Here is a 27,835-nt window from a genome sequence, read left to right as displayed (position 1 = left end):
GTTTAGGGTTGTTTGTTGTTAGGGGGTTAGTGTTGTTCGTTGTTTGGGGGTTAGGGTTGTTTCTTGTTACGGGGTTAGTGTTGTTTGTTGTTACGGGGTTAGGGTAGTTTCTTGTTCGGGGTTTAGTGTTGTTTTTTGTTAGGGGGTTAGGGTTTTTTGTTGTTTGGTTAGGATTGTTTGTTGTTAGGGGGTTAGTGTTTTTGGTTTTTAGGGGTTAGGGTTGTTTGTTGTTTGGGGGTTAGTGTTTGTTGTGAGGGGGTTAGGGTTGTTTGTTGTTAGGGTGTTAGTGTTCTTTGATGTTAGGGGTTTAGGGTTGTTTGTTGTTAGGGGTTAGTGTTGTTCGTTGTTAGGGGGTTAGGGTTGTTTCTTGTTACGGGTTTAGTGTTGTTTGTTGTTACGGGGTTAGGGTAGTTTCTTGTTCGGGGTTTAGTGTTGTTTTTTGTTAGGGGGATAGTGTTTGTTGTTAGGGGTTTAGGGTTGTTTCTTGTTGGGGTTTAGGGGTTTTTGTTGTTAGGGTGTTAGTGTTGTTTGTTGTTAGGGTGTTAGTGTTTTGTGTTGTTAGGGGGGTAGTGTTGTTTGATGTTAGGGGTTTAGGGTTGTTTGTTGTTAGGGGGTTTGTGTTTTTGTTGTTAGTGGGTTAGGGTTGTTTGTTGTTAGGGTGTTAGTTTTGTTTGTTGTTAGGGAGTTAGGGTTGTTTTTTGTTAGGGTGTTAGTGTTGTTTGTTGTTGGTGGGTTAGGGTTTTTTGTTGTTTGGTTAGGGTTATTTTTTGTTAGGGGGTTAGTGTTGTTTGTTGTTAGGGGTTTAGGGTTGTTTCTTGTTGGGGTTTAGTGGTTTTTGTTGTTAGGGTGTTTGTGTTTATTGTGGTTAAGGGGTTAGTGTTGTTGGTTGTTCGGGGGGTTAGGATTGTTTGTTGTTAAGGGGTTAGGGTTGTTTGTTGTTTGGGGTTTAGGGTTGTTTGTTTTTTGGGGGTTAGAGTTGTTTGTTGTTACGGGTTAGTGTTGTTTGTTGTTACGGGGTTAGGGTATTTTCTTGTTAGTGGTTCAGTGTTGTTTGTTGTTAGGGGGTTAGTGTTTGTTGTTAGGGGTTTAGGGTTGTTTCTTGTTGGGGTTTAGTGGTTTCTGTTGTTAGGGTGTTAGTGTTGTTTGTTGTTAGGGTGTTAGTGTTTTGTGTTGTTAGGGGGTTAGTGTTGTTTGATGTTAGGGGGTAAGGGTTGTTTGTTGTTAGGGTGTTAGTGTTGTTAGTTGTTAGGGTGTTAGGGTTGTTTGTTGTTAGTGGTTTAGGGTTGTTTGATGTTAGTGGGTTACTGTTTTTGGTTTTTAGGGGTTAGGGTTTTTTGTTGTTTGGGGATTAGTGTTTGTTGTTAGGGGGTTCGGGTTGTTTGTTGTTAGATGGTTAGGTTTGTTTGTTGTTACGGTGTTAGTGTTGTTTGTTCTTAGTGGGTTAGGGTTTTTTGTTGTTTGGTGAGGGTTGTTTGTTGTTACGGTGTTAGTGTTGTTTGTTCTTAGTGGGTTAGGGTTTTTTGTTGTTTGGTTAGGATTGTTTGTTGTTAGCGGGTTAGGGTTGTTTGTTGTTTGGGGGTTAGGGTTGTTTGTTGTTACGGGGTTAGTGTTGATTGTTGTTACGGGGTTAGGGTAGTTTCTTGTTAGGGGTTTAGTGTTGTTAGGGGGTTAGTGTTTCTTGTTCGGGGTTTAGGGTTGTTTCTTGTTGGGGTTTAGTGGTTTTTGTTGTTAGGGTGTTAGTGTTGTTTGTTGTTAGGATGTTAGTGTTTTGTGTTGTTCGGGGGTTAGTGTTGTTTGATGTTAGGGGTTTAGGGTTGTTTGTTGTTAGGGGGTTAGGGTTGTTTGTTGTTAGTGGGTTAGGGTTGTTTGTTGTTAGTGGGTTAGTGTTTTTGGTTTTTAGGGGTTAGGGCTGTTTGTTGTTTGGTGGTTAGTGTTTTTTGTTAGGGGGCTAGGGTTGTTTGTTGGTAGGGTGTTAGTGTTCTTTGATGTTAGGGGTTTAGGATTGTTTGTTGTTAGGGGGTTAGTGTTGTTTGTTGTTACGGTGTTAGGGTTGTTTGTTGTTAGTGGGTTAGGGTTGTTTGTTGATAAGGGGTTAGGTTTTGTGTTGTTAGGGGGTTAGTATTGTTCGTTGCTGGGGGTTAGTGTTGTTTGTTCTTAGGGCGTTAGTTTTGTTTGTTCTTAGGGGTTAGGGCTGGTTGTTGTTAGGGTGTTAGTGTTGTTTGTTGTTAGGCGGTTAGTGTTGTTTGTTGTTAGGGGTTTAGGGTTGTTTCTTGTTAGGGGGTTAGTGTTGTTTGTTGTTAGGGGCTTAGGGTTGTTTCTTGTTGGTTTTTAGTTGTGTTTGTTGTCCGGGTGTTAGTGTTGTTTGTTGTTAGGGGCTTAGTATTGTTTGTTTTTAGGGGTTCAGTGTTGTTTGCTTTTAGGGTTTTAGGGTTGCTTGTTTTTTAGGGGTGAGTGTTGTTTGTTGTTTTGGGGGTTAGGATTGTTTGTTTTTAGGGGGTTAGTGTTGTTTGTGGTTAGGGCGTTACTGTTGGATGTTGTTAGCGGGTTAGTGTTTTTTGTTGTTAGTGGGTTAGTGCTGGTTGTTGTTATTGGCTTAGTGTTGTTTGTTTTTAGGGGTTCAGTGTTGTTTGTTTTTAGGGTTTTAGGGTTGTTTGTTTTTAGGGGGTTAGTGTTGTTTGTTTTTAGGGGGTTAGGATTGTTTGTTGTTAGGGGGTTAGTGTTGGTTGTTGTTAGCGTGTCAGTGTTTTTTGTTGTTATAGTGTTAGTGCTGTTTGTTGTTAGGGGCTTAGTGTTGTTTGTTTTAAGGGGTTCAGTGTTGTTTGTTTTTAGGGTTTTAGGGTTGTTTGTTTTTAGGGTGTTAGTGTCGTTTGTTGTTAGGGGTTAGTGTTTTTGTTCTTAGGGGTTAATGTTGTTTCTTGTTAGAGGGTTAGTGTTGTTTGTTCTTAGGGGATGAGTGTTGTTTGTTTTTAGGGGTTTATTGTTGTTCTTTTTAGGGGGTTAGTGTTGTTTGTTGTTAGGTGGTTAGGACTGTGGTTAGGGGGTTAGTGTTGTTTGTTCTTACGGGGTTAGTGTTGTTTGTGGTTAGGGGGTTAGTGTTGTAGGTTGTTAGGGGTTAGGATTGTTTGTTGTTAGGGGTTTAGGGGTGTTTGTTGTTAGGGGGTTAAGGTTGTTTGTTGTTAGGAGGTTAGTGATGTTTGTTGTTACGGGGTTAGGTTAGTTTCTTGTTAGGGGTTTAGTGTTGTTTGTTTTTAGGGGGTTAGTGTTTGTTGTTAGGGGTTTAGGGTTGTTTCTTATTGGGGTTTAGTGGTTTTTGTTGTTAGGGTGTTACTGTTGTTTGTTGTTAGGGTGTTAGTGTTTTGTGTTGTTAGGGGGTTAGTGTTGTTTGATGTTAGGGGTTTAGGGTTGTTTGTTGTTAGGGGGTTAGTGTTGTTTGTTGTTATTGGGTTAGGGTTATTTGTTGTTAGAGGGTTAGTGTTTTTGGTTTTTAGGGGTTAGGGTTGTTTGTTGTTTGGGGGTTAGTGTTTGTTGTTAGGGGGTTAGGGTTGTTTGTTGTTAGGGTGTTAGTGTTCTTTGATGTTAGGGTTTTAGGGTTGTTTGTTGTTAGGGGGTTAGTGTTGTTTGTTGTTAGGGGGTTAGGGTTGTTTGTTGTTAGGGTGTTAGTGTTGTTTGTTGTTAGGGGGTTAGGGTTGTTGTTGTTAGGGTGTTAGTGATGTTTGTTGTTAGTGGGTTAGGGTTTTTTGCTGTTTGGTTAGGGTTGTTTGTTGTTAGGGGGTTAGTGTTTGTTGTTAGGGGTTTCGGGTTGTTTCTTGTTGGGGTTTAGTGGTTTTTGTTTTTAGGGTGTTAGTGTTGTTCGTTGTTAGGGTGTTAGTGTTTTGTGTTGTTAGGGGGTTAGTGTTGTTTGATGTTAGGGGTTTAGGGTTGTTTGTTGTTAGGGGGTTAGTGTTGTTGGTTGTTCGGGGATTCGGGTTGTTTGTTGTTAGGGGGTTAGAGTTGTTTGTTGTTTGGGGGTTAGGGCTGTTTGTTGTTACGGGGTTAGTGTTGTTTGTTGTTACGTGGTTAGGGTAGTTTCTTGTTAGGGGTTTAGTGTTGTTTGTTGTTAGGGGGTTAGTGTTTGTTGTTAGGGGTTTCGGGTTGTTTCTTGTTGGGGTTTAGTGGTTTTCGTTGTTAGGGTGTTAGTGTAGTTTGTTGTTAGGGTCTTAGTGTTTTGTGTTGTTAGGGGGTTAGTGTTGTTTGATGTTAGGGGTTTAGGGTTGTTTGTTGTTAGGGGGTTAGGGTTGTTTGTTGTTAGTGGGTTAGGGATGTTTGTTGTTAGTGGTTTAGGGTTGTTTGTTGTTAGTGGGTTAGTATTTTTGGTTTTTAGGGGTTAGGGTTGTTTGTTGTTTGGGGGTTAGTGTTTGTTGTTAGGGGGTTAAGGTTGTTTGTTGTTAGGGTGTTAGTGTTCTTTGATGTTAGGGGTTTAGGGTTGTTTGTTGTTAGGGGTTTAGGGTTGTTTGTTGTTAGGGGGTTAGTGTTGTTGGTTGTTCGGGGGTTAGTGTTGTTGGTTGTTCGGGGGTTAGGGTTGTTTGTTGTTAGGGGGTTAGAGTTGTTTGTTGTTTGGGGGTTAGGGCTGTTTGTTGTTACGGGGTTAGTGTTGTTTGTTGTTACGGGGTTAGGGGAGTTTCTTGTTAGGGGTTTAGTGTTGTTTGTTGGTAGGGGGTTAGTGTTTGTTGTTAGGGGTTTCGGGTTGTTTCTTGTTGGGGTTTAGTGGTTTTTGTTTTTAGGGTGTTAGTGTTGTTCGTTGTTAGGGTTTTAGTGTTTTGTGTTGTTAGGGGGTTAGTGTTGTTTGATGTTAGGGGTTTAGGGTTGTTTGTTGTTAGGGGGTTAGTGTTGTTGGTTGTTCGGGGGTTAGGGTTGTTTGTTGTTAGGGGGTTAGAGTTGTTTGTTGTTTGGGGGTTAGGGCTGTTTGTTGTTACGGGGTTAGTGTTGTTTGTTGTTACGGGGTTAGGGGAGTTCTTGTTAGGGGTTTAGTGTTGTTTGTTGGTAGGGGGTTAGTGTTTGTTGTTAGGGGTTTCGGGTTGTTTCTTGTTGGGGTTTAGTGGTTTTCGTTGTTAGGGTGTTAGTGTTGTTTGTTGTTAGGGTCTTAGTGTTTTGTGTTGTTAGGGGGTTAGTGTTGTTTGATGTTAGGGGTTTAGGGTTGTTTGTTGTTAGGGGGTTAGGGTTGTTTGTTGTTAGTGGGTTAGGGTTGTAGGTTGTTAGTGGTTTAGGGTTGTTTGTTGTTAGTGGGTTAGTGTTTTTGGTTTTTAGGGGTTAGGGTTGTTTGTTGTTTGGGGGTTAGTGTTTGTTGTTAGGGGGTTAAGGTTGTTTGTTGTTAGGGTGTTAGTGTTCTTTGATGTTAGGGGTTTAGGGTTGTTTGTTGTTAGGGTGTTAGTGTTCTTTGATGTTAGGGGTTTAGGGTTGTTTGTTGTTAGGGGGTTAGTGTTGTTCGTTGTTTGGGGGTTAGGGTTGTTTCTTGTTACGGGGTTAGTGTTGTTTGTTGTTACGGGGTTAGGGTAGTTTCTTGTTCGGGGTTTAGTGTTGTTTTTTGTTAGGGGGTTAGGGTTTTTTGTTGTTTGGTTAGGATTGTTTGTTGTTAGGGGGTTAGTGTTTTTGGTTTTTAGGGGTTAGGGTTGTTTGTTGTTTGGGGGTTAGTGTTTGTTGTTAGGGGGTTAGGGTTGTTTGTTGTTAGGGTGTTAGTGTTCTTTGATGTTAGGGGTTTAGGGTTGTTTGTTGTTAGGGGTTAGTGTTGTTCGTTGTTAGGGGGTTAGGGTTGTTTCTTGTTACGGGTTTAGTGTTGTTTGTTGTTACGGGGTTAGGGTAGTTTCTTGTTCGGGGTTTAGTGTTGTTTTTTGTTAGGGGGATAGTGTTTGTTGTTAGGGGTTTAGGGTTGTTTCTTGTTGGGGTTTAGGGGTTTTTGTTGTTAGGGTGTTAGTGTTGTTTGTTGTTAGGGTGTTAGTGTTTTGTGTTGTTTGGGGGGTAGTGTTGTTTGATGTTAGGGGTTTAGGGTTGTTTGTTGTTAGGGGGTTTGTGTTTTTGTTGTTAGTGGGTTAGGGTTGTTTGTTGTTAGGGTGTTAGTTTTGTTTGTTGTTAGGGAGTTAGGGTTGTTTTTTGTTAGGGTGTTAGTGTTGTTTGTTGTTGGTGGGTTAGGGTTTTTTGTTGTTTGGTTAGGGTTATTTTTTGTTAGGGGGTTAGTGTTGTTTGTTGTTAGGGGTTTAGGGTTGTTTCTTGTTGGGGTTTAGTGGTTTTTGTTGTTAGGGTGTTTGTGTTTATTGTGGTTAAGGGGTTAGTGTTGTTGGTTGTTCGGGGGGTTAGGATTGTTTGTTGTTAAGGGGTTAGGGTTGTTTGTTGTTTGGGGTTTAGGGTTGTTTGTTTTTTGGGGGTTAGAGTTGTTTGTTGTTACGGGTTAGTGTTGTTTGTTGTTACGGGGTTAGGGTATTTTCTTGTTAGTGGTTCAGTGTTGTTTGTTGTTAGGGGGTTAGTGTTTGTTGTTAGGGGTTTAGGGTTGTTTCTTGTTGGGGTTTAGTGGTTTCTGTTGTTAGGGTGTTAGTGTTGTTTGTTGTTAGGGTGTTAGTGTTTTGTGTTGTTAGGGGGTTAGTGTTGTTTGATGTTAGGGGGTAAGGGTTGTTTGTTGTTAGGGTGTTAGTGTTGTTAGTTGTTAGGGTGTTAGGGTTGTTTGTTGTTAGTGGTTTAGGGTTGTTTGATGTTAGTGGGTTACTGTTTTTGGTTTTTAGGGGTTAGGGTTTTTTGTTGTTTGGGGATTAGTGTTTGTTGTTAGGGGGTTCGGGTTGTTTGTTGTTAGATGGTTAGGTTTGTTTGTTGTTACGGTGTTAGTGTTGTTTGTTCTTAGTGGGTTAGGGTTTTTTGTTGTTTGGTGAGGGTTGTTTGTTGTTACGGTGTTAGTGTTGTTTGTTCTTAGTGGGTTAGGGTTTTTTGTTGTTTGGTTAGGATTGTTTGTTGTTAGCGGGTTAGGGTTGTTTGTTGTTTGGGGGTTAGGGTTGTTTGTTGTTACGGGGTTAGTGTTGATTGTTGTTACGGGGTTAGGGTAGTTTCTTGTTAGGGGTTTAGTGTTGTTAGGGGGTTAGTGTTTCTTGTTCGGGGTTTAGGGTTGTTTCTTGTTGGGGTTTAGTGGTTTTTGTTGTTAGGGTGTTAGTGTTGTTTGTTGTTAGGATGTTAGTGTTTTGTGTTGTTCGGGGGTTAGTGTTGTTTGATGTTAGGGGTTTAGGGTTGTTTGTTGTTAGGGGGTTAGGGTTGTTTGTTGTTAGTGGGTTAGGGTTGTTTGTTGTTAGTGGGTTAGTGTTTTTGGTTTTTAGGGGTTAGGGCTGTTTGTTGTTTGGTGGTTAGTGTTTTTTGTTAGGGGGCTAGGGTTGTTTGTTGGTAGGGTGTTAGTGTTCTTTGATGTTAGGGGTTTAGGATTGTTTGTTGTTAGGGGGTTAGTGTTGTTTGTTGTTACGGTGTTAGGGTTGTTTGTTGTTAGTGGGTTAGGGTTGTTTGTTGATAAGGGGTTAGGTTTTGTGTTGTTAGGGGGTTAGTATTGTTCGTTGCTGGGGGTTAGTGTTGTTTGTTCTTAGGGCGTTAGTTTTGTTTGTTCTTAGGGGTTAGGGCTGGTTGTTGTTAGGGTGTTAGTGTTGTTTGTTGTTAGGCGGTTAGTGTTGTTTGTTGTTAGGGGTTTAGGGTTGTTTCTTGTTAGGGGGTTAGTGTTGTTTGTTGTTAGGGGCTTAGGGTTGTTTCTTGTTGGTTTTTAGTTGTGTTTGTTGTCCGGGTGTTAGTGTTGTTTGTTGTTAGGGGCTTAGTATTGTTTGTTTTTAGGGGTTCAGTGTTGTTTGCTTTTAGGGTTTTAGGGTTGCTTGTTTTTTAGGGGTGAGTGTTGTTTGTTGTTTTGGGGGTTAGGATTGTTTGTTTTTAGGGGGTTAGTGTTGTTTGTGGTTAGGGCGTTACTGTTGGATGTTGTTAGCGGGTTAGTGTTTTTTGTTGTTAGTGGGTTAGTGCTGGTTGTTGTTATTGGCTTAGTGTTGTTTGTTTTTAGGGGTTCAGTGTTGTTTGTTTTTAGGGTTTTAGGGTTGTTTGTTTTTAGGGGGTTAGTGTTGTTTGTTTTTAGGGGGTTAGGATTGTTTGTTGTTAGGGGGTTAGTGTTGGTTGTTGTTAGCGTGTCAGTGTTTTTTGTTGTTATAGTGTTAGTGCTGTTTGTTGTTAGGGGCTTAGTGTTGTTTGTTTTAAGGGGTTCAGTGTTGTTTGTTTTTAGGGTTTTAGGGTTGTTTGTTTTTAGGGTGTTAGTGTCGTTTGTTGTTAGGGGTTAGTGTTTTTGTTCTTAGGGGTTAATGTTGTTTCTTGTTAGAGGGTTAGTGTTGTTTGTTCTTAGGGGATGAGTGTTGTTTGTTTTTAGGGGTTTATTGTTGTTCTTTTTAGGGGGTTAGTGTTGTTTGTTGTTAGGTGGTTAGGACTGTGGTTAGGGGGTTAGTGTTGTTTGTTCTTACGGGGTTAGTGTTGTTTGTGGTTAGGGGGTTAGTGTTGTAGGTTGTTAGGGGTTAGGATTGTTTGTTGTTAGGGGTTTAGGGGTGTTTGTTGTTAGGGGGTTAAGGTTGTTTGTTGTTAGGAGGTTAGTGATGTTTGTTGTTACGGGGTTAGGTTAGTTTCTTGTTAGGGGTTTAGTGTTGTTTGTTTTTAGGGGGTTAGTGTTTGTTGTTAGGGGTTTAGGGTTGTTTCTTATTGGGGTTTAGTGGTTTTTGTTGTTAGGGTGTTACTGTTGTTTGTTGTTAGGGTGTTAGTGTTTTGTGTTGTTAGGGGGTTAGTGTTGTTTGATGTTAGGGGTTTAGGGTTGTTTGTTGTTAGGGGGTTAGTGTTGTTTGTTGTTATTGGGTTAGGGTTATTTGTTGTTAGAGGGTTAGTGTTTTTGGTTTTTAGGGGTTAGGGTTGTTTGTTGTTTGGGGGTTAGTGTTTGTTGTTAGGGGGTTAGGGTTGTTTGTTGTTAGGGTGTTAGTGTTCTTTGATGTTAGGGTTTTAGGGTTGTTTGTTGTTAGGGGGTTAGTGTTGTTTGTTGTTAGGGGGTTAGGGTTGTTTGTTGTTAGGGTGTTAGTGTTGTTTGTTGTTAGGGGGTTAGGGTTGTTGTTGTTAGGGTGTTAGTGATGTTTGTTGTTAGTGGGTTAGGGTTTTTTGCTGTTTGGTTAGGGTTGTTTGTTGTTAGGGGGTTAGTGTTTGTTGTTAGGGGTTTCGGGTTGTTTCTTGTTGGGGTTTAGTGGTTTTTGTTGTTAGGGTGTTAGTGTTGTTTGTTGTTAGGGTGTTAGTGTTTTGTGTTGTTAGGGGGTTAGTGTTGTTTGATTTTAGGGGTTTAGGGTTGTTTGTTGTTAGGGGGTTAGTGTTGTTCGTTGTTAGGGGGTTAGGGTTGTTTCTTGTTACGGGTTTAGTGTTGTTTGTTGTTACGGGGTTAGGGTAGTTTCTTGTTCGGGGTTTAGTGTTGTTTTTTGTTAGGGGGATAGTGTTTGTTGTTAGGGGTTTAGGGTTGTTTCTTGTTGGGGTTTAGGGGTTTTTGTTGTTAGGGTGTTAGTGTTGTTTGTTGTTAGGGTGTTAGTGTTTTGTGTTGTTAGGGGGTTAGTGTTGTTTGATGTTAGGGGTTTAGGGTTGTTTGTTGTTAGGGGGTTTGTGTTTTTGTTGTTAGTGGGTTAGGGTTGTTTGTTGTTAGGGTGTTAGTTTTGTTTGTTGTTAGGGAGTTAGGGTTGTTTTTTGTTAGGGTGTTAGTGTTGTTTGTTGTTGGTGGGTTAGGGTTTTTTGTTGTTTGGTTAGGGTTATTTTTTGTTAGGGGGTTAGTGTTGTTTGTTGTTAGGGGTTTAGGGTTGTTTCTTGTTGGGGTTTAGTGGTTTTTGTTGTTAGGGTGTTTGTGTTTATTGTGGTTAAGGGGTTAGTGTTGTTGGTTGTTCGGGGGGTTAGGATTGTTTGTTGTTAAGGGGTTAGGGTTGTTTGTTGTTTGGGGTTTAGGGTTGTTTGTTTTTTGGGGGTTAGAGTTGTTTGTTGTTACGGGTTAGTGTTGTTTGTTGTTACGGGGTTAGGGTATTTTCTTGTTAGTGGTTCAGTGTTGTTTGTTGTTAGGGGGTTAGTGTTTGTTGTTAGGGGTTTAGGGTTGTTTCTTGTTGGGGTTTAGTGGTTTCTGTTGTTAGGGTGTTAGTGTTGTTTGTTGTTAGGGTGTTAGTGTTTTGTGTTGTTAGGGGGTTAGTGTTGTTTGATGTTAGGGGGTAAGGGTTGTTTGTTGTTAGGGTGTTAGTGTTGTTTGTTGTTACGGTGTTAGGGTTGTTTGTTGTTAGTGGTTTAGGGTTGTTTGATGTTAGTGGGTTACTGTTTTTGGTTTTTAGGGGTTAGGGTTTTTTGTTGTTTGGGGATTAGTGTTTGTTGTTTGGGGGTTCGGGTTGTTTGTTGTTAGATGGTTAGGTTTGTTTGTTGTTACGGTGTTAGTGTTGTTTGTTCTTAGTGGGTTAGGGTTTTTTGTTGTTTGGTGAGGGTTGTTTGTTGTTACGGTGTTAGTGTTGTTTGTTCTTAGTGGGTTAGGGTTTTTTGTTGTTTGGTTAGGATTGTTTGTTGTTAGCGGGTTAGGGTTGTTTGTTGTTTGGGGGTTAGGGTTGTTTGTTGTTACGGGGTTAGTGTTGATTGTTGTTACGGGGTTAGGGTAGTTTCTTGTTAGGGGTTTAGTGTTGTTAGGGGGTTAGTGTTTCTTGTTCGGGGTTTAGGGTTGTTTCTTGTTGGGGTTTAGTGGTTTTTGTTGTTAGGGTGTTAGTGTTGTTTGTTGTTAGGATGTTAGTGTTTTGTGTTGTTCGGGGGTTAGTGTTGTTTGATGTTAGGGGTTTAGGGTTGTTTGTTGTTAGGGGGTTAGGGTTGTTTGTTGTTAGTGGGTTAGGGTTGTTTGTTGTTAGTGGGTTAGTGTTTTTGGTTTTTAGGGGTTAGGGCTGTTTGTTGTTTGGTGGTTAGTGTTTTTTGTTAGGGGGCTAGGGTTGTTTGTTGGTAGGGTGTTAGTGTTCTTTGATGTTAGGGGTTTAGGATTGTTTGTTGTTAGGGGGTTAGTGTTGTTTGTTGTTACGGTGTTAGGGTTGTTTGTTGTTAGTGGGTTAGGGTTGTTTGTTGATAAGGGGTTAGGTTTTGTGTTGTTAGGGGGTTAGTATTGTTCGTTGCTGGGGGTTAGTGTTGTTTGTTCTTAGGGCGTTAGTTTTGTTTGTTCTTAGGGGTTAGGGCTGGTTGTTGTTAGGGTGTTAGTGTTGTTTGTTGTTAGGCGGTTAGTGTTGTTTGTTGTTAGGGGTTTAGGGTTGTTTCTTGTTAGGGGGTTAGTGTTGTTTGTTGTTAGGGGCTTAGGGTTGTTTCTTGTTGGTTTTTAGTTGTGTTTGTTGTCCGGGTGTTAGTGTTGTTTGTTGTTAGGGGCTTAGTATTGTTTGTTTTTAGGGGTTCAGTGTTGTTTGCTTTTAGGGTTTTAGGGTTGCTTGTTTTTTAGGGGTGAGTGTTGTTTGTTGTTTTGGGGGTTAGGATTGTTTGTTTTTAGGGGGTTAGTGTTGTTTGTGGTTAGGGCGTTACTGTTGGATGTTGTTAGCGGGTTAGTGTTTTTTGTTGTTAGTGGGTTAGTGCTGGTTGTTGTTATTGGCTTAGTGTTGTTTGTTTTTAGGGGTTCAGTGTTGTTTGTTTTTAGGGTTTTAGGGTTGTTTGTTTTTAGGGGGTTAGTGTTGTTTGTTTTTAGGGGGTTAGGATTGTTTGTTGTTAGGGGGTTAGTGTTGGTTGTTGTTAGCGTGTCAGTGTTTTTTGTTGTTATAGTGTTAGTGCTGTTTGTTGTTAGGGGCTTAGTGTTGTTTGTTTTAAGGGGTTCAGTGTTGTTTGTTTTTAGGGTTTTAGGGTTGTTTGTTTTTAGGGTGTTAGTGTCGTTTGTTGTTAGGGGTTAGTGTTTTTGTTCTTAGGGGTTAATGTTGTTTCTTGTTAGAGGGTTAGTGTTGTTTGTTCTTAGGGGATGAGTGTTGTTTGTTTTTAGGGGTTTATTGTTGTTCTTTTTAGGGGGTTAGTGTTGTTTGTTGTTAGGTGGTTAGGACTGTGGTTAGGGGGTTAGTGTTGTTTGTTCTTACGGGGTTAGTGTTGTTTGTGGTTAGGGGGTTAGTGTTGTAGGTTGTTAGGGGTTAGGATTGTTTGTTGTTAGGGGTTTAGGGGTGTTTGTTGTTAGGGGGTTAAGGTTGTTTGTTGTTAGGAGGTTAGTGATGTTTGTTGTTACGGGGTTAGGTTAGTTTCTTGTTAGGGGTTTAGTGTTGTTTGTTTTTAGGGGGTTAGTGTTTGTTGTTAGGGGTTTAGGGTTGTTTCTTATTGGGGTTTAGTGGTTTTTGTTGTTAGGGTGTTACTGTTGTTTGTTGTTAGGGTGTTAGTGTTTTGTGTTGTTAGGGGGTTAGTGTTGTTTGATGTTAGGGGTTTAGGGTTGTTTGTTGTTAGGGGGTTAGTGTTGTTTGTTGTTATTGGGTTAGGGTTGTTTGTTGTTAGAGGGTTAGTGTTTTTGGTTTTTAGGGGTTAGGGTTGTTTGTTGTTTGGGGGTTAGTGTTTGTTGTTAGGGGGTTAGGGTTGTTTGTTGTTAGGGTGTTAGTGTTCTTTGATGTTAGGGTTTTAGGGTTGTTTGTTGTTAGGGGGTTAGTGTTGTTTGTTGTTAGGGGGTTAGGGTTGTTTGTTGTTAGGGTGTTAGTGTTGTTTGTTGTTAGGGGGTTAGGGTTGTTGTTGTTAGGGTGTTAGTGATGTTTGTTGTTAGTGGGTTAGGGTTTTTTGCTGTTTGGTTAGGGTTGTTTGTTGTTAGGGGGTTAGTGTTTGTTGTTAGGGGTTTCGGGTTGTTTCTTGTTGGGGTTTAGTGGTTTTTGTTTTTAGGGTGTTAGTGTTGTTCGTTGTTAGGGTGTTAGTGTTTTGTGTTGTTAGGGGGTTAGTGTTGTTTGATGTTAGGGGTTTAGGGTTGTTTGTTGTTAGGGGGTTAGTGTTGTTGGTTGTTCGGGGATTCGGGTTGTTTGTTGTTAGGGGGTTAGAGTTGTTTGTTGTTTGGGGGTTAGGGCTGTTTGTTGTTACGGGGTTAGTGTTGTTTGTTGTTACGTGGTTAGGGTAGTTTCTTGTTAGGGGTTTAGTGTTGTTTGTTGTTAGGGGGTTAGTGTTTGTTGTTAGGGGTTTCGGGTTGTTTCTTGTTGGGGTTTAGTGGTTTTCGTTGTTAGGGTGTTAGTGTTGTTTGTTGTTAGGGTCTTAGTGTTTTGTGTTGTTAGGGGGTTAGTGTTGTTTGATGTTAGGGGTTTAGGGTTGTTTGTTGTTAGGGGGTTAGGGTTGTTTGTTGTTAGTGGGTTACGGATGTTTGTTGTTAGTGGTTTAGGGTTGTTTGTTGTTAGTGGGTTAGTATTTTTGGTTTTTAGGGGTTAGGGTTGTTTGTTGTTTGGGGGTTAGTGTTTGTTGTTAGGGGGTTAAGGTTGTTTGTTGTTAGGGTGTTAGTGTTCTTTGATGTTAGGGGTTTAGGGTTGTTTGTTGTTAGGGTGTTAGTGTTCTTTGATGTTAGGGGTTTAGGGTTGTTTGTTGTTAGGGGGTTAGTGTTGTTCGTTGTTGGGGGTTAGGGTTGTTTCTTGTTACGGGGTTAGTGTTGTTTGTTGTTACGGGGTTAGGGTAGTTTCTTGTTCGGGGTTTAGTGTTGTTTTTTGTTAGGGGGTTAGTGTTTGTATTTATGGGTTTAGGGTTGTTTCTTGTTGGGGTTTAGGGGTTTTTGTTGTTAGGGTGTTAGTGTTGTTTGTTGTTAGGGTGTTAGTGCTTTGTGTTGTTAGGGGGTTAGTGTTGTTTGATGTTAGGGGTTTAGGGTTGTTTGTTGTTAGGGGGTTAGTGTTGTTTGTTGTTAGGGGGTTAGTGTTGTTTGTTGTTAGGGAGTTAGTTTTGTTTTTTGTTAGGGTGTTAGTGTTGTTTGTTGTTGGTGGGTTAGGGTTTTTTGTTGTTTGGTTAGGGTTGTTTTTTGTTAGGGGGTTTGTGTTGTTTGTTGTTAGGGGTTTAGTGTTGTTTCTTGTTGGGGTTTAGTGGGTTTGTTGTTAGGCTGTTAGTGTTTATTGTGGTTAGGGGGTTAGTGTTGTTGGTTGTTCGGGGGGTTAGAATTGTTTGTTGTTTGGGGTTTAGGGTTGTTTGTTGTTTGGGGGTAAGGGTTGTTTGTTGTTACGGGTTAGTGTTGTTTGTTGTTACGGGGTTAGGGTATTTTCTTGTTAGGGGTTCAGTGTTATTTGTTGTTGGGGGTTAGTGTTTGTTGTTAGGGGTTTAGGGTTGTTTCTTCTTGGGGTTTAGTTGTTTCTGTTGTTAGGGTGTTAGTGTTGTTTGTTGTTCGGGTGTTAGTGTTTTGTGTTGTTAGGGGGTTAGTGTTGTTTGATGTTAGGGGGTAAGGGTTGTTTGTTGTTAGGGGGTTAGTGTTGTTTGTTGTTAGGGGTTTAGGGTTGTTTCTTGTTGGGGTTTAGTGGTTTTTGTTGTTAGGGTGTTAGTGTTGTTTGTTGTTAGGGTGTTAGTGTTTTGTGTTGTTAGGGGGTTAGTGTTGTTTGATGTTAGGGGTTTAGGGTTGTTTCTTGTTAGGGGGTTAGTGTTGTTTGTTGTTAGGGTGTTAGGGTTGTTTGTTGTTAGTGGGTTAGGGTTGTTTGTTGTTAGAGGGTTAGTGTTTTTGGTTTTTAGGGGTTAGGGTTGTTTGTTGTTTGGGGGTCAGTGTTTGTTGTTAGGGGTTAGGGTTGTTTGTTGTTAGGGTGTTAATGTTCTTTGATATTAGGGGTTTAGGGTTGTTTGTTGTTAGGGGGTTAATGTTGTTTGTTGTTAGGGGGTTAGGTTTGTTTGTTGTTAGGGTGTTAGTGTTGTTTGTTGTTAGGGGATTAGGGTTGTTTGTTGTTAGGGTGTTAGTGTTGTTTGTTGTTAGTGGGTTAGGGTTTTTTCTTGTTTGGTTAGGGTTGTTTGTTGTTAGGGGGTTAGTGTTGTTTGTTCTTAGGGGTTTAGCGTTGTTTCTTGTTGGGGTTTAGTGGTTTTTCTTGTTAGGGTGTTAGTGTTTATTGTGGTTAGGGGGTTAGTGTTGTTGGTTGTTCGGGGGTTAGGATTGTTTGTTGTTAGGGGTTTAGGGTTGTTTGTTGTTTGGGGGTTAGGGCTGTTTGTTCTTATGGGGTTAGTGTTGTTTGTTGTTAGGGGTTTAGGGTTGTTTCTTGTTGGGGTTTAGTGGTTTCTGTTGTTAGGGTGTTAGTGTTGTTTGTTGTTAGGGTGTTAGTGTTTTGTGTTGTTAGGGGGTTAGTGTTGTTTGATGTTAGGGGGTAAGGGTTGTTTGTTGTTAGGGGGTTAGTGTTTGTTGTTAGGGTGTTAGGGTTGTTTGTTGTTATTGGTTTAGGATTTTTTGTTGTTTGGTTAGGGTTGTTTGTTGTTAGGGGGTTAGTGTTGTTTGTTGTTAGGGGTTTAGGGTTGTTTGTTGTTAGGGTGTTAGTGTTGTTTGTTTTTAGGGAGTTAGGGTTGTTTGTTGTTAGGGTGTTAGTTTTGTTTGTTGTTAGTGGGTTAGGGTTTTTTGTTGTTTGGTTAGGGTTGTTTTTTGTTAGGGGGTTAGTGTTGTTTGTTGTTAGGGGTTTAGGGTTGTTTCTTGTTGGGGTTTAGTGGTTTTTGTTGTTAGGGTGTTAGTGTTTATTGTGGTTAGGGGGTTAGTGTTGTTTGGTTGTTCGGGGCGTTAGGATTGTTTGTTGTTAAGGGGTTAGGGTTGTTTGTTGTTTGGGGGTTAGGGTTGTTTGTTGTTTGGGGTTTAGGGTTGTTTGTTGTTTGGGGGTTAGGGTTGTTTGTTGTTATGGGTTAGTGTTGTTTGTTGTTACGGGGTTAGGGTAGTTTCTTGTTAGGGGTTCAGTGTTGTTTGTTGTTAGGGGGTTATTGTTTGTTGTTAGGGGTTTCGGGTTGTTTCTTGTTGGGGTTTAGTTGTTTTTGTTGTTAGGGTGTTAGTGTTGTTTGTTGTTAGGATGTTAGTGTTTTGTGTTGTTCGGGGGTTAGTGTTGTTTGATGTTAGGGGTTTAGGGTTGTTTGTTGTTAGGGGGTTAGGGTTGTTTGTTGTTAGTGGGTTAGGGTTGTTTGTTGTTAGTGGGTTAGTGTTTTTGGTTTTTAGGGGTTAGGGCTGTTTGTTGTTTGGTGGTTAGTGTTTTTTGTTAGGGGGCTAGGGTTGTTTGTTGGTAGGGTGTTAGTGTTCTTTGATGTTAGGGGTTTAGGATTGTTTGTTGTTAGGGGGTTAGTGTTGTTTGTTGTTACGGTGTTAGGGTTGTTTGTTGTTAGTGGGTTAGGGTTGTTTGTTGATAAGGGGTTAGGTTTTGTGTTGTTAGGGGGTTAGTATTGTTCGTTGCTGGGGGTTAGTGTTGTTTGTTCTTAGGGCGTTAGTTTTGTTTGTTCTTAGGGGTTAGGGCTGGTTGTTGTTAGGGTGTTAGTGTTGTTTGTTGTTAGGCGGTTAGTGTTGTTTGTTGTTAGGGGTTTAGGGTTGTTTCTTGTTAGGGGGTTAGTGTTGTTTGTTGTTAGGGGCTTAGGGTTGTTTCTTGTTGGTTTTTAGTTGTGTTTGTTGTCCGGGTGTTAGTGTTGTTTGTTGTTAGGGGCTTAGTATTGTTTGTTTTTAGGGGTTCAGTGTTGTTTGCTTTTAGGGTTTTAGGGTTGCTTGTTTTTTAGGGGTGAGTGTTGTTTGTTGTTTTGGGGGTTAGGATTGTTTGTTTTTAGGGGGTTAGTGTTGTTTGTGGTTAGGGCGTTACTGTTGGATGTTGTTAGCGGGTTAGTGTTTTTTGTTGTTAGTGGGTTAGTGCTGGTTGTTGTTATTGGCTTAGTGTTGTTTGTTTTTAGGGGTTCAGTGTTGTTTGTTTTTAGGGTTTTAGGGTTGTTTGTTTTTAGGGGGTTAGTGTTGTTTGTTTTTAGGGGGTTAGGATTGTTTGTTGTTAGGGGGTTAGTGTTGGTTGTTGTTAGCGTGTCAGTGTTTTTTGTTGTTATAGTGTTAGTGCTGTTTGTTGTTAGGGGCTTAGTGTTGTTTGTTTTAAGGGGTTCAGTGTTGTTTGTTTTTAGGGTTTTAGGGTTGTTTGTTTTTAGGGTGTTAGTGTCGTTTGTTGTTAGGGGTTAGTGTTTTTGTTCTTAGGGGTTAATGTTGTTTCTTGTTAGAGGGTTAGTGTTGTTTGTTCTTAGGGGATGAGTGTTGTTTGTTTTTAGGGGTTTATTGTTGTTCTTTTTAGGGGGTTAGTGTTGTTTGTTGTTAGGTGGTTAGGACTGTGGTTAGGGGGTTAGTGTTGTTTGTTCTTACGGGGTTAGTGTTGTTTGTGGTTAGGGGGTTAGTGTTGTAGGTTGTTAGGGGTTAGGATTGTTTGTTGTTAGGGGTTTAGGGGTGTTTGTTGTTAGGGGGTTAAGGTTGTTTGTTGTTAGGAGGTTAGTGATGTTTGTTGTTACGGGGTTAGGTTAGTTTCTTGTTAGGGGTTTAGTGTTGTTTGTTTTTAGGGGGTTAGTGTTTGTTGTTAGGGGTTTAGGGTTGTTTCTTATTGGGGTTTAGTGGTTTTTGTTGTTAGGGTGTTACTGTTGTTTGTTGTTAGGGTGTTAGTGTTTTGTGTTGTTAGGGGGTTAGTGTTGTTTGATGTTAGGGGTTTAGGGTTGTTTGTTGTTAGGGGGTTAGTGTTGTTTGTTGTTATTGGGTTAGGGTTATTTGTTGTTAGAGGGTTAGTGTTTTTGGTTTTTAGGGGTTAGGGTTGTTTGTTGTTTGGGGGTTAGTGTTTGTTGTTAGGGGGTTAGGGTTGTTTGTTGTTAGGGTGTTAGTGTTCTTTGATGTTAGGGTTTTAGGGTTGTTTGTTGTTAGGGGGTTAGTGTTGTTTGTTGTTAGGGGGTTAGGGTTGTTTGTTGTTAGGGTGTTAGTGTTGTTTGTTGTTAGGGGGTTAGGGTTGTTGTTGTTAGGGTGTTAGTGATGTTTGTTGTTAGTGGGTTAGGGTTTTTTGCTGTTTGGTTAGGGTTGTTTGTTGTTAGGGGGTTAGTGTTTGTTGTTAGGGGTTTCGGGTTGTTTCTTGTTGGGGTTTAGTGGTTTTTGTTGTTAGGGTGTTAGTGTTGTTTGTTGTTAGGGTGTTAGTGTTTTGTGTTGTTAGGGGGTTAGTGTTGTTTGATTTTAGGGGTTTAGGGTTGTTTGTTGTTAGGGGGTTAGTGTTGTTCGTTGTTAGGGGGTTAGGGTTGTTTCTTGTTACGGGTTTAGTGTTGTTTGTTGTTACGGGGTTAGGGTAGTTTCTTGTTCGGGGTTTAGTGTTGTTTTTTGTTAGGGGGATAGTGTTTGTTGTTAGGGGTTTAGGGTTGTTTCTTGTTGGGGTTTAGGGGTTTTTGTTGTTAGGGTGTTAGTGTTGTTTGTTGTTAGGGTGTTAGTGTTTTGTGTTGTTAGGGGGTTAGTGTTGTTTGATGTTAGGGGTTTAGGGTTGTTTGTTGTTAGGGGGTTTGTGTTTTTGTTGTTAGTGGGTTAGGGTTGTTTGTTGTTAGGGTGTTAGTTTTGTTTGTTGTTAGGGAGTTAGGGTTGTTTTTTGTTAGGGTGTTAGTGTTGTTTGTTGTTGGTGGGTTAGGGTTTTTTGTTGTTTGGTTAGGGTTATTTTTTGTTAGGGGGTTAGTGTTGTTTGTTGTTAGGGGTTTAGGGTTGTTTCTTGTTGGGGTTTAGTGGTTTTTGTTGTTAGGGTGTTTGTGTTTATTGTGGTTAAGGGGTTAGTGTTGTTGGTTGTTCGGGGGGTTAGGATTGTTTGTTGTTAAGGGGTTAGGGTTGTTTGTTGTTTGGGGTTTAGGGTTGTTTGTTTTTTGGGGGTTAGAGTTGTTTGTTGTTACGGGTTAGTGTTGTTTGTTGTTACGGGGTTAGGGTATTTTCTTGTTAGTGGTTCAGTGTTGTTTGTTGTTAGGGGGTTAGTGTTTGTTGTTAGGGGTTTAGGGTTGTTTCTTGTTGGGGTTTAGTGGTTTCTGTTGTTAGGGTGTTAGTGTTGTTTGTTGTTAGGGTGTTAGTGTTTTGTGTTGTTAGGGGGTTAGTGTTGTTTGATGTTAGGGGGTAAGGGTTGTTTGTTGTTAGGGTGTTAGTGTTGTTTGTTGTTACGGTGTTAGGGTTGTTTGTTGTTAGTGGTTTAGGGTTGTTTGATGTTAGTGGGTTACTGTTTTTGGTTTTTAGGGGTTAGGGTTTTTTGTTGTTTGGGGATTAGTGTTTGTTGTTTGGGGGTTCGGGTTGTTTGTTGTTAGATGGTTAGGTTTGTTTGTTGTTACGGTGTTAGTGTTGTTTGTTCTTAGTGGGTTAGGGTTTTTTGTTGTTTGGTGAGGGTTGTTTGTTGTTACGGTGTTAGTGTTGTTTGTTCTTAGTGGGTTAGGGTTTTTTGTTGTTTGGTTAGGATTGTTTGTTGTTAGCGGGTTAGGGTTGTTTGTTGTTTGGGGGTTAGGGTTGTTTGTTGTTACGGGGTTAGTGTTGATTGTTGTTACGGGGTTAGGGTAGTTTCTTGTTAGGGGTTTAGTGTTGTTAGGGGGTTAGTGTTTCTTGTTCGGGGTTTAGGGTTGTTTCTTGTTGGGGTTTAGTGGTTTTTGTTGTTAGGGTGTTAGTGTTGTTTGTTGTTAGGATGTTAGTGTTTTGTGTTGTTCGGGGGTTAGTGTTGTTTGATGTTAGGGGTTTAGGGTTGTTTGTTGTTAGGGGGTTAGGGTTGTTTGTTGTTAGTGGGTTAGGGTTGTTTGTTGTTAGTGGGTTAGTGTTTTTGGTTTTTAGGGGTTAGGGCTGTTTGTTGTTTGGTGGTTAGTGTTTTTTGTTAGGGGGCTAGGGTTGTTTGTTGGTAGGGTGTTAGTGTTCTTTGATGTTAGGGGTTTAGGATTGTTTGTTGTTAGGGGGTTAGTGTTGTTTGTTGTTACGGTGTTAGGGTTGTTTGTTGTTAGTGGGTTAGGGTTGTTTGTTGATAAGGGGTTAGGTTTTGTGTTGTTAGGGGGTTAGTATTGTTCGTTGCTGGGGGTTAGTGTTGTTTGTTCTTAGGGCGTTAGTTTTGTTTGTTCTTAGGGGTTAGGGCTGGTTGTTGTTAGGGTGTTAGTGTTGTTTGTTGTTAGGCGGTTAGTGTTGTTTGTTGTTAGGGGTTTAGGGTTGTTTCTTGTTAGGGGGTTAGTGTTGTTTGTTGTTAGGGGCTTAGGGTTGTTTCTTGTTGGTTTTTAGTTGTGTTTGTTGTCCGGGTGTTAGTGTTGTTTGTTGTTAGGGGCTTAGTATTGTTTGTTTTTAGGGGTTCAGTGTTGTTTGCTTTTAGGGTTTTAGGGTTGCTTGTTTTTTAGGGGTGAGTGTTGTTTGTTGTTTTGGGGGTTAGGATTGTTTGTTTTTAGGGGGTTAGTGTTGTTTGTGGTTAGGGCGTTACTGTTGGATGTTGTTAGCGGGTTAGTGTTTTTTGTTGTTAGTGGGTTAGTGCTGGTTGTTGTTATTGGCTTAGTGTTGTTTGTTTTTAGGGGTTCAGTGTTGTTTGTTTTTAGGGTTTTAGGGTTGTTTGTTTTTAGGGGGTTAGTGTTGTTTGTTTTTAGGGGGTTAGGATTGTTTGTTGTTAGGGGGTTAGTGTTGGTTGTTGTTAGCGTGTCAGTGTTTTTTGTTGTTATAGTGTTAGTGCTGTTTGTTGTTAGGGGCTTAGTGTTGTTTGTTTTAAGGGGTTCAGTGTTGTTTGTTTTTAGGGTTTTAGGGTTGTTTGTTTTTAGGGTGTTAGTGTCGTTTGTTGTTAGGGGTTAGTGTTTTTGTTCTTAGGGGTTAATGTTGTTTCTTGTTAGAGGGTTAGTGTTGTTTGTTCTTAGGGGATGAGTGTTGTTTGTTTTTAGGGGTTTATTGTTGTTCTTTTTAGGGGGTTAGTGTTGTTTGTTGTTAGGTGGTTAGGACTGTGGTTAGGGGGTTAGTGTTGTTTGTTCTTACGGGGTTAGTGTTGTTTGTGGTTAGGGGGTTAGTGTTGTAGGTTGTTAGGGGTTAGGATTGTTTGTTGTTAGGGGTTTAGGGGTGTTTGTTGTTAGGGGGTTAAGGTTGTTTGTTGTTAGGAGGTTAGTGATGTTTGTTGTTACGGGGTTAGGTTAGTTTCTTGTTAGGGGTTTAGTGTTGTTTGTTTTTAGGGGGTTAGTGTTTGTTGTTAGGGGTTTAGGGTTGTTTCTTATTGGGGTTTAGTGGTTTTTGTTGTTAGGGTGTTACTGTTGTTTGTTGTTAGGGTGTTAGTGTTTTGTGTTGTTAGGGGGTTAGTGTTGTTTGATGTTAGGGGTTTAGGGTTGTTTGTTGTTAGGGGGTTAGTGTTGTTTGTTGTTATTGGGTTAGGGTTGTTTGTTGTTAGAGGGTTAGTGTTTTTGGTTTTTAGGGGTTAGGGTTGTTTGTTGTTTGGGGGTTAGTGTTTGTTGTTAGGGGGTTAGGGTTGTTTGTTGTTAGGGTGTTAGTGTTCTTTGATGTTAGGGTTTTAGGGTTGTTTGTTGTTAGGGGGTTAGTGTTGTTTGTTGTTAGGGGGTTAGGGTTGTTTGTTGTTAGGGTGTTAGTGTTGTTTGTTGTTAGGGGGTTAGGGTTGTTGTTGTTAGGGTGTTAGTGATGTTTGTTGTTAGTGGGTTAGGGTTTTTTGCTGTTTGGTTAGGGTTGTTTGTTGTTAGGGGGTTAGTGTTTGTTGTTAGGGGTTTCGGGTTGTTTCTTGTTGGGGTTTAGTGGTTTTTGTTTTTAGGGTGTTAGTGTTGTTCGTTGTTAGGGTGTTAGTGTTTTGTGTTGTTAGGGGGTTAGTGTTGTTTGATGTTAGGGGTTTAGGGTTGTTTGTTGTTAGGGGGTTAGTGTTGTTGGTTGTTCGGGGATTCGGGTTGTTTGTTGTTAGGGGGTTAGAGTTGTTTGTTGTTTGGGGGTTAGGGCTGTTTGTTGTTACGGGGTTAGTGTTGTTTGTTGTTACGTGGTTAGGGTAGTTTCTTGTTAGGGGTTTAGTGTTGTTTGTTGTTAGGGGGTTAGTGTTTGTTGTTAGGGGTTTCGGGTTGTTTCTTGTTGGGGTTTAGTGGTTTTCGTTGTTAGGGTGTTAGTGTTGTTTGTTGTTAGGGTCTTAGTGTTTTGTGTTGTTAGGGGGTTAGTGTTGTTTGATGTTAGGGGTTTAGGGTTGTTTGTTGTTAGGGGGTTAGGGTTGTTTGTTGTTAGTGGGTTACGGATGTTTGTTGTTAGTGGTTTAGGGTTGTTTGTTGTTAGTGGGTTAGTATTTTTGGTTTTTAGGGGTTAGGGTTGTTTGTTGTTTGGGGGTTAGTGTTTGTTGTTAGGGGGTTAAGGTTGTTTGTTGTTAGGGTGTTAGTGTTCTTTGATGTTAGGGGTTTAGGGTTGTTTGTTGTTAGGGTGTTAGTGTTCTTTGATGTTAGGGGTTTAGGGTTGTTTGTTGTTAGGGGGTTAGTGTTGTTCGTTGTTGGGGGTTAGGGTTGTTTCTTGTTACGGGGTTAGTGTTGTTTGTTGTTACGGGGTTAGGGTAGTTTCTTGTTCGGGGTTTAGTGTTGTTTTTTGTTAGGGGGTTAGTGTTTGTATTTATGGGTTTAGGGTTGTTTCTTGTTGGGGTTTAGGGGTTTTTGTTGTTAGGGTGTTAGTGTTGTTTGTTGTTAGGGTGTTAGTGCTTTGTGTTGTTAGGGGGTTAGTGTTGTTTGATGTTAGGGGTTTAGGGTTGTTTGTTGTTAGGGGGTTAGTGTTGTTTGTTGTTAGGGGGTTAGTGTTGTTTGTTGTTAGGGAGTTAGTTTTGTTTTTTGTTAGGGTGTTAGTGTTGTTTGTTGTTGGTGGGTTAGGGTTTTTTGTTGTTTGGTTAGGGTTGTTTTTTGTTAGGGGGTTTGTGTTGTTTGTTGTTAGGGGTTTAGTGTTGTTTCTTGTTGGGGTTTAGTGGGTTTGTTGTTAGGCTGTTAGTGTTTATTGTGGTTAGGGGGTTAGTGTTGTTGGTTGTTCGGGGGGTTAGAATTGTTTGTTGTTTGGGGTTTAGGGTTGTTTGTTGTTTGGGGGTAAGGGTTGTTTGTTGTTACGGGTTAGTGTTGTTTGTTGTTACGGGGTTAGGGTATTTTCTTGTTAGGGGTTCAGTGTTATTTGTTGTTGGGGGTTAGTGTTTGTTGTTAGGGGTTTAGGGTTGTTTCTTCTTGGGGTTTAGTTGTTTCTGTTGTTAGGGTGTTAGTGTTGTTTGTTGTTCGGGTGTTAGTGTTTTGTGTTGTTAGGGGGTTAGTGTTGTTTGATGTTAGGGGGTAAGGGTTGTTTGTTGTTAGGGGGTTAGTGTTGTTTGTTGTTAGGGGTTTAGGGTTGTTTCTTGTTGGGGTTTAGTGGTTTTTGTTGTTAGGGTGTTAGTGTTGTTTGTTGTTAGGGTGTTAGTGTTTTGTGTTGTTAGGGGGTTAGTGTTGTTTGATGTTAGGGGTTTAGGGTTGTTTCTTGTTAGGGGGTTAGTGTTGTTTGTTGTTAGGGTGTTAGGGTTGTTTGTTGTTAGTGGGTTAGGGTTGTTTGTTGTTAGAGGGTTAGTGTTTTTGGTTTTTAGGGGTTAGGGTTGTTTGTTGTTTGGGGGTCAGTGTTTGTTGTTAGGGGTTAGGGTTGTTTGTTGTTAGGGTGTTAATGTTCTTTGATATTAGGGGTTTAGGGTTGTTTGTTGTTAGGGGGTTAATGTTGTTTGTTGTTAGGGGGTTAGGTTTGTTTGTTGTTAGGGTGTTAGTGTTGTTTGTTGTTAGGGGATTAGGGTTGTTTGTTGTTAGGGTGTTAGTGTTGTTTGTTGTTAGTGGGTTAGGGTTTTTTCTTGTTTGGTTAGGGTTGTTTGTTGTTAGGGGGTTAGTGTTGTTTGTTCTTAGGGGTTTAGCGTTGTTTCTTGTTGGGGTTTAGTGGTTTTTCTTGTTAGGGTGTTAGTGTTTATTGTGGTTAGGGGGTTAGTGTTGTTGGTTGTTCGGGGGTTAGGATTGTTTGTTGTTAGGGGTTTAGGGTTGTTTGTTGTTTGGGGGTTAGGGCTGTTTGTTCTTATGGGGTTAGTGTTGTTTGTTGTTAGGGGTTTAGGGTTGTTTCTTGTTGGGGTTTAGTGGTTTCTGTTGTTAGGGTGTTAGTGTTGTTTGTTGTTAGGGTGTTAGTGTTTTGTGTTGTTAGGGGGTTAGTGTTGTTTGATGTTAGGGGGTAAGGGTTGTTTGTTGTTAGGGGGTTAGTGTTTGTTGTTAGGGTGTTAGGGTTGTTTGTTGTTATTGGTTTAGGATTTTTTGTTGTTTGGTTAGGGTTGTTTGTTGTTAGGGGGTTAGTGTTGTTTGTTGTTAGGGGTTTAGGGTTGTTTGTTGTTAGGGTGTTAGTGTTGTTTGTTTTTAGGGAGTTAGGGTTGTTTGTTGTTAGGGTGTTAGTTTTGTTTGTTGTTAGTGGGTTAGGGTTTTTTGTTGTTTGGTTAGGGTTGTTTTTTGTTAGGGGGTTAGTGTTGTTTGTTGTTAGGGGTTTAGGGTTGTTTCTTGTTGGGGTTTAGTGGTTTTTGTTGTTAGGGTGTTAGTGTTTATTGTGGTTAGGGGGTTAGTGTTGTTTGGTTGTTCGGGGCGTTAGGATTGTTTGTTGTTAAGGGGTTAGGGTTGTTTGTTGTTTGGGGGTTAGGGTTGTTTGTTGTTTGGGGTTTAGGGTTGTTTGTTGTTTGGGGGTTAGGGTTGTTTGTTGTTATGGGTTAGTGTTGTTTGTTGTTACGGGGTTAGGGTAGTTTCTTGTTAGGGGTTCAGTGTTGTTTGTTGTTAGGGGGTTATTGTTTGTTGTTAGGGGTTTCGGGTTGTTTCTTGTTGGGGTTTAGTTGTTTTTGTTGTTAGGGTGTTAGTGTTGTTTGTTGTTAGGGTGTTAGTGTTTTGTGTCGTTAGGGGGTTAGTGTTGTTTGATGTTAGGGGTTACGGGTTGTTTGTTGTTAGGGGGTTAGTGTTGTTTGTTGTTAGGGGGTTAGTGTTGTTTGTTGTTAGGGGTTTAGGGTTGTTTCTTGTTGGGGTTTAGTGGTTTTTGTTGTTAGAGTGTTAGTGTTTATTGTGGTTAGGGGGTTAGTGTTGTTGGTTGTTAGGGGGTTAGTGTTTGTTGTTAGGGGTTTCGGGTTGTTTCTTGTTGGGGTTTAGTTGTTTTTGTTGTTAGGGTGTTAGTGTTGTTTGTTGTTAGGGTGTTAGTGTTTTGTGTCGTTAGGGGGTTAGTGTTGTTTGATGTTAGGGGTTACGGGTTGTTTGTTGTTAGGGGGTTAGTGTTGTTTGTTGTTAGGGTGTTAGGGTTGTTTGTTTTTAGTGGGTTAGGGTTGTTTGTTGTTAGTGGGTTAGTGTTTTTGGTTTTTAGGGGTTAGGGTTGTTTGTTGTTTGGGGGTTAGTGTTTGTTGTTAGGGGGTTAGGGTTGTTTGTTGTTAGGGTGTTAGTGTTCTTTGATGTTAGGGGTTTAGGGTTGTTTGTTGTTAGGGGGTTAGTGTTGTTTGTTGTTAGGGGGTTAGGGTTGTTTCTTGTTACGGGGTTAGTGTTGTTTGTTGTTGCGGGGTTAGGGTAGTTTCTTGTTCGGGGTTTAGTGTTGTTTTTTGTTAGGGGGTTAGTGTTTGTTGTTAGGGGTTTAGGGTTGTTTGTTGTTTGGGGGTTAGGGTTGTTTGTTGTTACGGGTTAGTGTTGTTTGTTGTTATGGGGTTAGGGTAGTTTCTTGTTAGGGGTTCAGTGCTGTTTGTTGTTAGGGGGTTAGTGTTTGTTGTTAGGGGTTTAGTGTTGTTTCTGGTTGGGGTTTAGTGGTTTTTGTTGTTAGGGTGTTAGTGTTGTTTGTTGTTAGGGTGTTAGTGTTTTGTGTCTTTAGGGGGTTAGTGTTGTTTGATGTTAGGGGTTAAGGGTTGTTTGTTGTTAGAGGGTTAGTGTTGTTTGTTGTTAGGGTGTTAGGGTTGTTTGTTGTTAGTGGGTTAGTGTTGTTTGTTGTTAGTGGGTTAGTTTTTTTGGTTTTTAGGGGTTAGGGTTGTTTGTTGTTTGGGGGTCAGTGTTTGTTGTTAGGGGGTTAGGGTTGTTTGTTGTTAGGGTGTTAATGTTCTTTGATATTAGGGGTTTAGGGTTGTTTGTTGTTAGGGGGTTAAGGTTGTTTGTTGTTAGGGGGTTAGGTTTGTTTGTTGTTAGGGTGTTAGTGTTGTTTGTTGTTAGGGGGTTAGGGTTGTTTGTTGTTAGGGTGTTAGTGTTGTTTGTTGTTAGTGGGTTAGGGTTTTTTCTTGTTTGGTTAGGGTTGTTTGTTGTTAGGGGGTTAGTGTTGTTTGTTCTTAGGGGTTTAGCGTTGTTTCTTGTTGGGGTTTAGTGGTTTTTCTTGTTAGGGTGTTAGTGTTTATTGTGGTTAGGGGGTTAGTGTTGTTGGTTGTTCGGGGTTAGGATTGTTTGTTGTTAGGCGGTTAGGTTTGTTTGTTGTTTGGGGGTTAGGGCTGTTTGTTGTTACGGGGTTAGTGTTGTTTGTTGTTAGGGGTTTAGGGTTGTTTCTTGTTGGGGTTTAGTGGTTTCTGTTGTTAGGGTGTTAGTGTTGTTTGTTGTTAGGGTGTTAGTGTTTTGTGTTGTTAGGGGGTTAGTGTTGTTTGATGTTAGGGGGTAAGGGTTGTTTGTTGTTAGGGGGTTAGTGTTGTTTGTTGTTAGGGTGTTAGGGTTGCTTGTTGTTATTGGTTTAGGGTTTTTTGTTGTTTGGTTAGGGTTGTTTGTTGTTAGGGGGTTAGTGTTGTTTGTTGTTAGGGGTTTAGGGTTGTTTGTTGTTAGGGTGTTAGTGTTGTTTGTTTTTAGGAAGTTAGGGTTGTTTGTTGTTAGGGTGTTAGTTTTGTTTGTTGTTAGTGGGTTAGGGTTTTTTGTTGTTTGGTTAGGGTTGTTTTTTGTTAGGGGGTTAGTGTTGTTTGTTGTTAGGGGTTTAGGGTTGTTTCTTGTTGGGGTTTAGTGGTTTTTGTTGTTAGGGTGTTAGTGTTTATTGTGGTTAGGGGGTTAGTGTTGTTTGGTTGTTCGGGGGGTTAGGATTGTTTGTTGTTAAGGGGTTAGGGTTGTTTGTTGTTTGGGGGTTAGGGTTGTTTGTTGTTTGGGGGTTAGGGTTGTTTGTTGTTATGGGTTAGTGTTGTTTGTTGTTACGGGGTTAGGGTAGTTTCTTGTTAGGGGTTCAGTGTTGTTTGTTGTTAGGGGGTTAGTGTTTGTTGTTAGGGGTTTCGGGTTGTTTCTTGTTGGGGTTTAGTTGTTTTTGTTGTTAGGGTGTTAGTGTTGTTTGTTGTTAGGGTGTTAGTGTTTTGTGTCGTTAGTGGGTTAGTGTTGTTTGATGTTAGGGGTTACGGGTTGTTTGTTGTTAGGGGGTTAGTGTTGTTTGTTGTTAGGGGGTTAGTGTTGTTTGTTGTTAGGGGTTTAGGGTTGTTTCTTGTTGGGGTTTAGTGGTTTTTGTTGTTAGAGTGTTAGTGTTTATTGTGGTTAGGGGGTTAGTGTTGTTGGTTGTTAGGGGGTTAGTGTTTGTTGTTAGGGGTTTTGGGTTGTTTCTTGTTGGGGTTTAGTTGTTTTTGTTGTTAGGGTGTTAGTGTTGTTTGTTGTTAGGGTGTTAGTGTTTTGTGTCGTTAGGGGGTTAGTGTTGTTTGATGTTAGGGGTTACGGGTTGTTTGTTGTTAGGGGGTTAGTGTTGTTTGTTGTTAGGGTGTTAGGGTTGTTTGTTTTTAGTGGGTTAGGGTTGTTTGTTGTTAGTGGGTTAGTTTTTTTGGTTTTTAGGGGTTAGGGTTGTTTGTTGTTTGGGGGTTAGTGTTTGTTGTTAGGGGGTTAGGGTTGTTTGTTGTTAGGGTGTTAGTGTTCTTTGATGTTAGGGGTTTAGGGTTGTTTGTTGTTAGGGGGTTAGTGTTGTTTGTTGTTAGGGGGTTAGGGTTGTTTGTTGTTAGGGTGTTAGTGTTGTTTGTTGTTAGAGGGTTAGGTTTGTTTGTTGTTAGGGTGTTAGTGTTGT

The sequence above is a fragment of the Elephas maximus genome, chromosome 4 (assembly GCF_024166365.1).
Source record: "Elephas maximus indicus isolate mEleMax1 chromosome 4, mEleMax1 primary haplotype, whole genome shotgun sequence".
NCBI classification, from domain to species: Eukaryota; Metazoa; Chordata; class Mammalia; order Proboscidea; family Elephantidae; genus Elephas; species Elephas maximus.
The sequence above is the reverse complement of the archived record's forward strand: the minus strand, read 5'-3'. Positions refer to the sequence as shown.